The 9857-nt window shown below is 44.4% G+C and overlaps 1 pseudogene; it reads left to right on the top strand.

Annotated features, from left to right (window-relative positions):
* The first annotated feature begins 1119 nt into the window (after positions 1 to 1119).
* LOC123056640 (PLASMODESMATA CALLOSE-BINDING PROTEIN 3-like) lies at positions 1120 to 1995 on the top strand (annotated as a pseudogene).
* Positions 1996 to 9857: the final 7862 nt, after the last annotated feature.

The raw sequence follows: 9857 nt of genomic DNA, 5'->3' as shown, positions 1-9857 counted from the left end.
AATTTTTTTGGTGTTTCTATGATTAAATAGATACTTATGTACCTAGAAATGATTTTTGGAAAAAATAAAGAGCAAACTACAAGGCAGCTACAATTCAAATTTGACCCGCTTCCCGCTAAATCGGTGGAATTTTGTTTTTTTTTCATGAGAGGTGGATCGAAACTTTTGGCACCAAATCATTTGATCAATTGTGCATTATATATGTCCTAGTATTTTAGAAAAATGATTTAGTACAATTTTACGACAAATATACGATAAGCCCTTCACGAAGAAACTTATTATGGGCACTCAAAAAATGGAAAATTGATTTTTCGTGCAAAGGAAATAAAAACTCCCTTTGCCAATGTTGTTTGCCAATCTAAGATGTAAACTTGTGCAAATTATGACATCATTTGAACAAATATTTGATAGGTCTTTCACAAAAAGCTCATTTTGAGCATTGAAAAATGTGATGAAAAATATGTCCATAATCAATTACAATCAATTTATATGGTCAAAAGGTCTGCAAATTGTTTGATGCATTCTGATTGGTCCATAGGCTTATCACGCGGATTATGTGTCAACCACCGTCGGATGCTTCTGGATCCAACAGCAGCCCTCACCCCCTCGCCCTCTCACCCAAACCCTAACTCAGATCCCCTCCTCTCCCCCGATCCACTCTCCCCTCTCGGCCTACAGCCGCCACCCCCAGCCCTCCTCCTCCGCCTCAATCTCTCGATCCCCAACCACCCAGCCGCCGCCGCCGCCGTCCTCCGTCCTCTCCCCCAACCTCGGCCGCCGGCGAACCCTCCCTCCCCTTCTCTTCCACGGCCACGGCCCCGTCTCCTCGCTCGATTCAGATCTCTCTCCCCCTCTCCCCGAGAACACACCCACCGCCTCCTGTCTCCCCCCTTTCCCTGATCCAGATCAACAAAGACATCTCCCTCCGTCGCCGCCCAATCCTCCCACAAACCCAATCCCCAACCCCGAGCTGCTCTTCTATCCCCTCATCTTGTCTCCCTACCGTGAATCCCACCCACCGCCGACGATCTCGCACCTTGCTTCCCTCTCCCCTCATCTCAGTGTCAGATCCGCCCAAGTCTCTATCTCTCGCCCTCTTGTTGGCCGAGTTCAGTGTTCATGCTGATGCTCTTGTTGGCCGTGTCGTCCAGGGGATCAGGTGAGCGAGATGTACGTACGTGGATTTCGCTGTTGTGGTGCAGATGGTGAGTGGCTTTGAAGCTGGTTGTGAGTGTGTTTCGGGCGCATGCAGAGGCGGAGTGGTGCGTGTGCAGGTCGAATGTGAATGAGACGGCGCTGCAGGAGACGCTGGACTACGCGTGCGGGTAGGGTGTGGACTGCGCGCCGGTGGGCACGATAGGAAGCTGCCATAGCCCCGACTCATTGGCGGCGCACTGCTCCTACGCCATCAACAACTACTACCAGTGGAACAGCTAGACCAAGGGCGCCACCTGCGACTTTGGCGGCACCGCCACCCTCTCCTCCGCCGACCCCAGTATGCACCATGCCTTCTCCCCTCGCCCCTTGTAACTCTATAATCATGTTTTTTTCTGAGGGGCGATTAGCATGTCTGTCTAGTTCTGTTGACCTCACCTCACCATGCATATGTGTTTGTAACTTCTGCAGGCTCGGGAACCTGCAAGTACCCTGCAACCGCAAGGTAATAATCCCTTGTACCCGGGAAAATCATAACGAGTACTCTACCAAACATTAATCCTTGCATGATCTATGAGCTGACCTATTTTCTCCATGTATATTGTGCAGTGCTGCAGGGACGAGCACACCCACCCCATCTCCTGGAACGTCCCCTCTCCTGGAACGCCGGTTCTTCCTCGACCTCCACCGACAGCCGGGCCATCTCCGGGAGCTCACCCATGGATCTCCAACTATGGTGGGTACGGTAGGGCATGAATGGATCCCTACTGTCCTCCCCTTCTCTTCTGTGTTTCTGACTGCTTCCATTTGTGATGTCTGCAGGTTGCTACCATCTTCTAAAGCTGCTATTGTTACTGCTGCAGGTGGTAGTATTGAGACATGTGAACACACACACTATCTCTGAACCACTTCTTCTCTGTTTACCAAATTGTAATATGCAGGGCTTCCAAGTCTGAATTTCTAGCGACGACTAATTCATAGTTTCAGACTGAATCTCCATTTGCCTCTGATCTGAGCATGTGATTGACAAAAATTGCCTTTTCCTAATTTTAGCGTTACTCTAAAAGTCTGAACCTGTTTGAATCACAACTTTCCTTTGTCTTCATTACTCAGGGACTTTGAAACTTCTCTTGTTATTTAGCCTCATATACTGGATGCTACTCGTTTACTGTTCAAGCCCAATTACCCAACTGATGCTATAGTATAGGGCTCATGTTGATGCTTTAGTATAGGCATGTTAGCTGTCTGTATGTAATCTAACTTGCACAGTGTGTGTGTGTGTGGCATGCAGGGAGGTGGTGATCAGGTGAACAACATACCCCTGGAAGACCTCATGTGCACAGTGGGAGCCGAAGAAGGAGGGCTGCTTGCAAACCGCGACATCTTCATGTACAAGTTAGGTCCCGGTGTCCTTCTCCTTCCTCCGTTGATTATCTTATATCCGTGATATTGTTTGGGTCTATGGCACACTTCCTACATTTAGGTCTCCCTGGCAAAGGCAATCTGCAGCACACTTCTGGCTCACGTACTATCATGCTTGGATATGTGCACAAATTCACAAGTTTGGATGCATCATAGAACTTGTGGTGATGTTGTTTAGATTGCAGCAAGCAAGAATTATGCTGTCATTCTCTTGCACTCTGCTATGCAGCTCTTGTTTACCTTAAATGCAACTATTGGTGCACTTGTTAAATGCCATTATTTGTGCGGTTTGCTTCCTTTGCATGCATGGTTATACAGTTTGGTGCCCCCATGTCCTGAAATACATTGAATTGTGGGCCTCTTCTTGATATCTTGTTGCTTAGGGTTTTGTTTCGGGGTTTCTTAATGTACTCGTGCTTAATAGACTGCACCACAGAGGTCACCCTCATATGGATAACGAATCATTATCCTTTTTCATGTATACTTGAGATGTTCCTAACGAATAATTTACTGGACAAACAATCTTGTTTGAAGTAAGAATTCTAGCATGCCAAAATCTATTGTCTATGTATGCTTCGGTTAATATGGACCTGAATGTCAAGGGCTAGCCAACCTTCTTAGCTAGATTAACATAACAGAAACAGTACACAACCAGCCAGCTCGTGTTTGCATTGCTGCCACATCGGCTAGCTAGATGCGATTGCCTAAGGGCTAGTCAACACATTTTAGAGCATTCTGTGTTGTAGCCAAACACTTGCTCTGTATTCTGAATACTCTAAAAAACTCTGTTAAATTAAAACCATGGTATTGCGTACCTGCCAACTAAATTATCGCAATTTTTAATACTTTGTTTTATTTGATACTTTGTTGTTAGATTTACTTTTATTTTGTTCCTAAACATTTTGTTCTACAATGTGCAGATGCTGGCCTTTCATTCAGGACAAAAAGTTGGATGAAGCATAGTTTTACCTCATTGAGCTATTTCTAGGAGTAACGAAGTCCTTGTAACAGAACTTGTATGTGTGCTAGTTCTGGGAGCTACTTCATTGGAATAATGTTGATCCTTTTTGTGTGTTATATGATGTAGCAGAACTTGTAGGGCTCCTGTGATAGACTCATGTGATAGACTTGGGCTGATACACTTGGGCTGTATGTGTGTTCACTAGTAGAAAACAGGGCTTTAGTCCAGGCCGGGTAAGCCCATTAGTCCCAGTCCATTCCAGAACCGGGACCAATGTGGGCACTGGTCCCGGTTCGTGAGCCCAGGGGGCCGGCCGGGCCACGTGGGCCATAGGTCCCGGTTCGTCTGGACCTTTTGGTCCCGGTTGGTGGGATGAACCGGGACCAATGGGCCTCGCTCCTGGCCCACCACCATCGGTCCCGGTTGGTGGCTTGAACCGGGACCAAAGGCTCCCCTTTAGTCCCGGCTTATGTCACCAACCGGGACCAATGAGGTGCCTATATATACCCCTCACTCGTGAGCAGAGCACCCCAATGCTCTATTTTTCTCTGGCCGAGGGGGAGAGGGCTTGGTGGTGCTCTAGCTCACCTCCTATGCACACAAGGTGTTCGATGGAATGCCCGAGCCACACTACTTAAGCTTTCTCCTCTCCAAGCTCGACCTTCAAGCTCCATTTTCCATAATATTTGTCTAGGTTTAGCGGTCCGTCACGCCCCGTCCCCGTCTTCACCGCCGTCGATCACCCGCGCTGAGCTCATCGCCGGAACCACCGTGGTGAGCCTCTTGTTCTTATCTTCTTTATGAAAGGAAAAATATTCTTACTTGTATGTTTACATAGATACTTTTATTATTTTCTTACTTTTATTATTGCATCTTATATAGTGCGATGGTTTTGGTATCCGCCCCTGTCGGCCCTCGTCCTGTCTATGATTCGGATGTGGTATATATATTATTTTTATAACTATTGGTTCATTTATTGTTTATGAAAATTATGCTGACCAACGTGACATAGATTTTATTTATGTAGGATGTATGTGAATCGGAAATGCCAACCGACCCTATTGTCGAGAGGTTAAATTTAGTTGAATAAGAAAACAATCTGTTGAAGGAAAAAAATAAAAAAATTACGTTGGATGATCACAAGATCAAGATGGATGCAATGCGCTTGAAGATTAGAAAGATTAGAAAATATGCCATTCATACCGAGGCTTGGTATCATTATGCCGTTGGATCAATTGTTACCTTGGTTGCAATTATGATCGCATTTGTTTTCGCATTAAAATGTTTTACATAGTTTCAATGTATGGTTTAATTAATTAGATGCTCTGGAGAGCTATATGTTGTTAGATGAGAACTATGTATGCACTTTGGTTTTAATGTGATGATGAACTTCTAGTAATTTGGACACTTAATTATATATAATGCACGCAGATGAATTGACAATGGATGTACAGTGACAGACACACCCGCGAGCACATTAAGGGCGTGCATGAGTTTCTCGATGCGGCTGAGGCAAACAAGCAGAATGGTTTTATGTGTTGTCCATGCACTCAATGTGGGAATACGAGGTCTTACTCTAACCGGAAAATTCTTCACTCCCACCTGCTTTACAAGGGTTTCATGCCACACTATAATGTTTGGATGAGGCACGGAGAAATAGGGGTTATGATGGAAGACGGCGAAGAAGAAGAGTACGATGACAACTATGTGCCCCCTGAATACGGTGATGCTGCAACGGGGGGAGCTGGTGAAGATCAAGAGGAACCAGACGATGTGCCCAATGATGCTGCAACGGGTGAAGCTGCTGAAGATCAAGAGGAACCAGACGATGTGCCCGATGATGATGATCTTCGCCGGGTCATTGTCGATGCAAGGACGCAATGCGAAAGTCAAAAGGAGAAGCTGAAGTTCGATCGCATGTTAGAGGATCACAAAAAAGGGTTATACCCCAATTGCGAAGATGGCAACAGAAAGCTCGGTACCGTACTGGAATTGCTGCAGTGGAAGGCAGAGAATGCTGTGGCTGACAAAGGATTTGAGAAGCTACTGAAAATATTGAAGAAGAAGCTTCCAAAGGATAACGAATTGCCCGACAGTACATACGCAAGAAAGAAGGTCGTATGCCCTCTAGGATTGGAGGTGGAGAAGATACATGCATGCCCTAATGACTGCATCCTCTACCGCGGTGCAAACAAGGATTTGAACGCATGCCCGGTATGCGGTGCATTGCGGTATAAGATCAGACGAGATGACCCTGGTGATGTTGACGGCGAGCCCCCCAGGAAGAGGGTTCCTGCAAAGGTGATGTGGTATGCTCCTATAATACCATGGTTGAAACATCTGTTCAGAAACGAAGATCATGCCAAGTTGATGCGATGGCACAGTGAGAACCGAAAGAAAGATGGGAAGTTGAGAGCACCCGCTGATGGGTCGCAGTGGAGAAAAATCGAGAGAAAGTACTGGGATGAGTTTGCAAAGGACCCAAGGAATGTATGGTTTGCTTTAAGCGCGGATGGCATTAATTCTTTCGGGGAGCAGAGCAGCAATCACAGCACCTGGCCCGTGACTCTATGTATGTATAACCTTCCTCCTTGGATGTGCATGAAGCGGAAGTTCATTATGATGCCAATTCTCATCCAAGGCCCTAAGCAACCCGGCAACGAAATTGATGTGTACCTAAGGCCATTAGTTGAAGAACTTTTACAACTGTGGAATGGAAATGGTGTACGTACGTGGGATGAGCACTGATAGGAGCAATTTAACCTTAAGGAGTTGCTGTTCGTGACCATCAACAATTGGCCCGCTCTCAGTAACCTTTCAGGACAGACAAACAAAGGATACCATGCATGCACGCACTGTTTAGATGACACTGAAAGTATATACCTAGACAAATACAGGAAGAATGTGTACCTGCGCCATCGTCGATTTCTTCTGACCAACCATCAATGTCGAAAGAAAGGCAAGCATTTCAAAGGCGAGGCAGATCACCGGAAGAAGCCCGCCATGCGCACCGGTGATCACGTGCTTGCTATGGTCAATGATTTACACTACGTAATTTTTGGAAAGGGTCCTGGTGGACTAGCTCTTCCGAATGGCGCTGAGGGACACGCACCCATGTGGAAGAAGAAATCTATATTTTGGGACCTACCCTACTGGAAAGACCTAGAGGTCCGCTCCTCAATCGACGTGATGCACGTGACGAAGAACCTTTGCGTGAACCTGCTAGGCTTCTTGGGCGTGTATGGGAAGACAAAAGATACACCTGAGGCACGGGAGGACCTGCAATGTTTGCACGAAAAAGACGGCATGCCTCTGAAGCAGTATAAAGGTCCTGCCAGCTACGCTCTTACGAAAGAAGAGAAAGAAATCTTCTTTGAATGCCTGCTCAGTATGAAGGTCACGACTGGCTTCTCGTTGAATATAAAGGGAATAATAAATATGCCAGAGAAAAAGTTTCAGTACCTAAAGTCTCATGACTGCCACGTGATTATGACGCAACTGCTTCCAGTTACATTGAGGGGGCTTCTACCGGAAAACGTCCGATTAGCCATTGTGAAGCTATGTGCATTCCTCAATGCAATCTCTCAGAAGGTGATCGATCCAGAAATCATACCAAGGCTAAGGAGTGATGTAGCGCAATGTCTTGTCAGTTTCGAGCTGGTGTTCCCACCATCCTTCTTCAATATCATGGCGCACGTCCTAGTTCATCTAGTTGACGAGATTGTCATCCTGGGGCCCGTATTTCTACACAATATGTTCCCCTTTGAGAGGTTCATGGGAGTCCTAAAGAAATATGTCCGTAGCCGCGCTAGGCCAGAAGGAAGCATCTCCATGGACCATCAAACAGAGGATGTTATCGGGTTTTGTGTTGACTTCATTCCTGGCCTTAAGAAGATAGGTCTCCCGAAATCGTGGTATGAGGGGAGACTGACTAGAAAAGGCACTCTTGGAAGAGACTCAATAATATGCAGAGACGGATATTCTTGGTCTCAAGCAAACTACACAGTTCTACAGAACTCTACCTTGGTGACCCCGTATGTCGATGAACACAAGAACAGTCTGCGCTCCAAACACCCGGAGCAGTGCGACGACTGGATTACATGTGAACACATCAGGACTTTCAGCAGTTGGTTGGAAACACGTCTCAGAGGTGACAACACTGTTTGTGATGAGTTGTACTTGTTGTCCAGTGGACCATCTTTGACTGTATTGACTTATAAAGGATACGAGATAAATGGGAAAACATTTTACACGATCGCCCAAGATCAAAAGAGCACCAACCAAAACAGCGGTGTCCGCTTTGATGCAGCAACCGAGAGCAGAAAGGACACATATTATGGTTACATAGTGGACATATGGGAACTTGACTACGGACCTAATTTTAAGGTCCCTTTGTTTAAGTGCAAATGGGTTAATCTATTAGGCGGCGGGGTATAGGTAGACCCACAGTACGGAATGACAACAATGGATCTGAAAAATCTTTGGTACACTAACGAACCGTTCGTCCGAGCCAATGATGTGGCACAGGTTATCTATGTGAAGGACATGTCTACCAAACCGAGAAAAAGAAAAGATAAGGAAGCGAATACATCATACGATGAGCCAAAGCGCCACATAGTTCTTTCAGGAAAAAGGGACATCCTAGGAGTGGACGGCAAGACAGACATGTCTGAAGATTATGAAAAGTTTCATGAAAGTCCTCCCTTCAATGTCAAGGTTGACCCAAGCATCCTGATAAACAATGAAGATTATCCATGGTTACGGCGCAATAAGCAAATGACACAAGTGAAGAAAAAGTGAAGACTTTCTCCTGCAACTATTATGATGATACCATGCCAACTTTGTAACACACGAACATGCTACCATTGTCCGTTTTGTACATGCACATGCTATGTGGGTGAAATTATGATACCATGCCAACTTTCAACCTTTTCAGAGTTCATTTGAAATGCTTTCATGTCTTATGGTTCGGCCCTCGTAATACCATGACCATTAGTCCCTGGCCCATGCCAACTTTCAACTTTCAACTTTCTAAAACTAATGGCACTAACAGAAAGTTTATAATTTTGCTCCTCGCCCCTGGCCCATGACCATTAGTCCCGGTTTGTGCCACAAACCGGGACTAAAGGGTTGGTCCTCGTTGCGGGTAGAGTTTAGTCCCACCTCGCCAACCGAAGGGGGCTCACACCGGTTTATAAGCCCTTCCCTCTCTGCCTTGTTGAGCTCCTCTCAAAGTGAAAATAGATTCCATAATAGAGAAAAGTTTAACCTAAATTCATAGTGAATTTCTCTAAAATTCATAGAAATTTACTAGGAATTTAGATTGAATTTTCTCTATAAGCGCATATATTCTCATTTTTTGTAAGTTAATCACAAACTTGTGATTCAAACAATTTTCAAAGAATTCAAATTTTAACTATTCAAATTTGAAAACTAATGGCACTAACAGAAAGTTTATAATTTTTCTAAAACTAATGGCACTAACAGAAAGTTTAGGATTTTGCTAACCTAAAAGCAAACAGAATTAAAAATTAAAGCAAAAAACAAAAGAAAATAAATAATGCAGAAAACAAAACAAAAAACTGGAAAAAAATAGCAACAAAGTATTTTGTTGTAAGTAGAAACAAAATAAAATATATAAAGCAACAGAAAGTTTATAATTTTGCTGACCTAAAAGCAAAAAGAATTAAAAAATAAAGCAAAAAACAAAAGAAAATAAATAATACAGAAAACGAAACAAAAAAACTGGAAAAAAAAGAAAATAGCAACAATAAGTATTTTGTTGTAAGTAGAAACAAAATAAAATAAATAAAGCAACAAAGAAAAAAACAAAAAAAGTGTTTTCAAATTCGAAAACTAATGGCACTGACAGAAAGTTTATAATTTTTCTAAAACTAAAAGCAAAAAGAATTAAAAAATAAAGTAGAAAACAAAAGAAAATAAATAATGCAGAAAACAAAACAAAAAACTGGAAAAAATTAAATATAGCAACAATAAGTATTTTGTTTTAAGTAGAAACAAAAAAAACAAAAAAAAGTGCCACCTACTTGGCACCCACGGCCTGACTACGACTAGAAACCCTACCATGGGCCAGGATTCAAGCCCGCAGGAGGCCCAGTAGGCCCACAGGCACACATTGCACGGTTAGGCCCGGAAGCCTACTTTAGAGAGGAGCTCGAGAGGGAAGGCGCACCGCACCTTATAAACAGGTGCGGCTCCCTCTCAACTAGCGAGGTGGGACTAAACATTTGGGCGCGGGGCAGCACAACGCCTTTGGTCCCGGTTGGTGGCACCAACCGGGACTAAATGGGGCATTGGT

Source organism: Triticum aestivum, chromosome 3A (assembly GCF_018294505.1).
Source record: "Triticum aestivum cultivar Chinese Spring chromosome 3A, IWGSC CS RefSeq v2.1, whole genome shotgun sequence".
NCBI lineage: Eukaryota > Viridiplantae > Streptophyta > Magnoliopsida > Poales > Poaceae > Triticum > Triticum aestivum.
The sequence above is the reverse complement of the archived record's forward strand: the minus strand, read 5'-3'. Positions and strand labels throughout refer to the sequence as shown.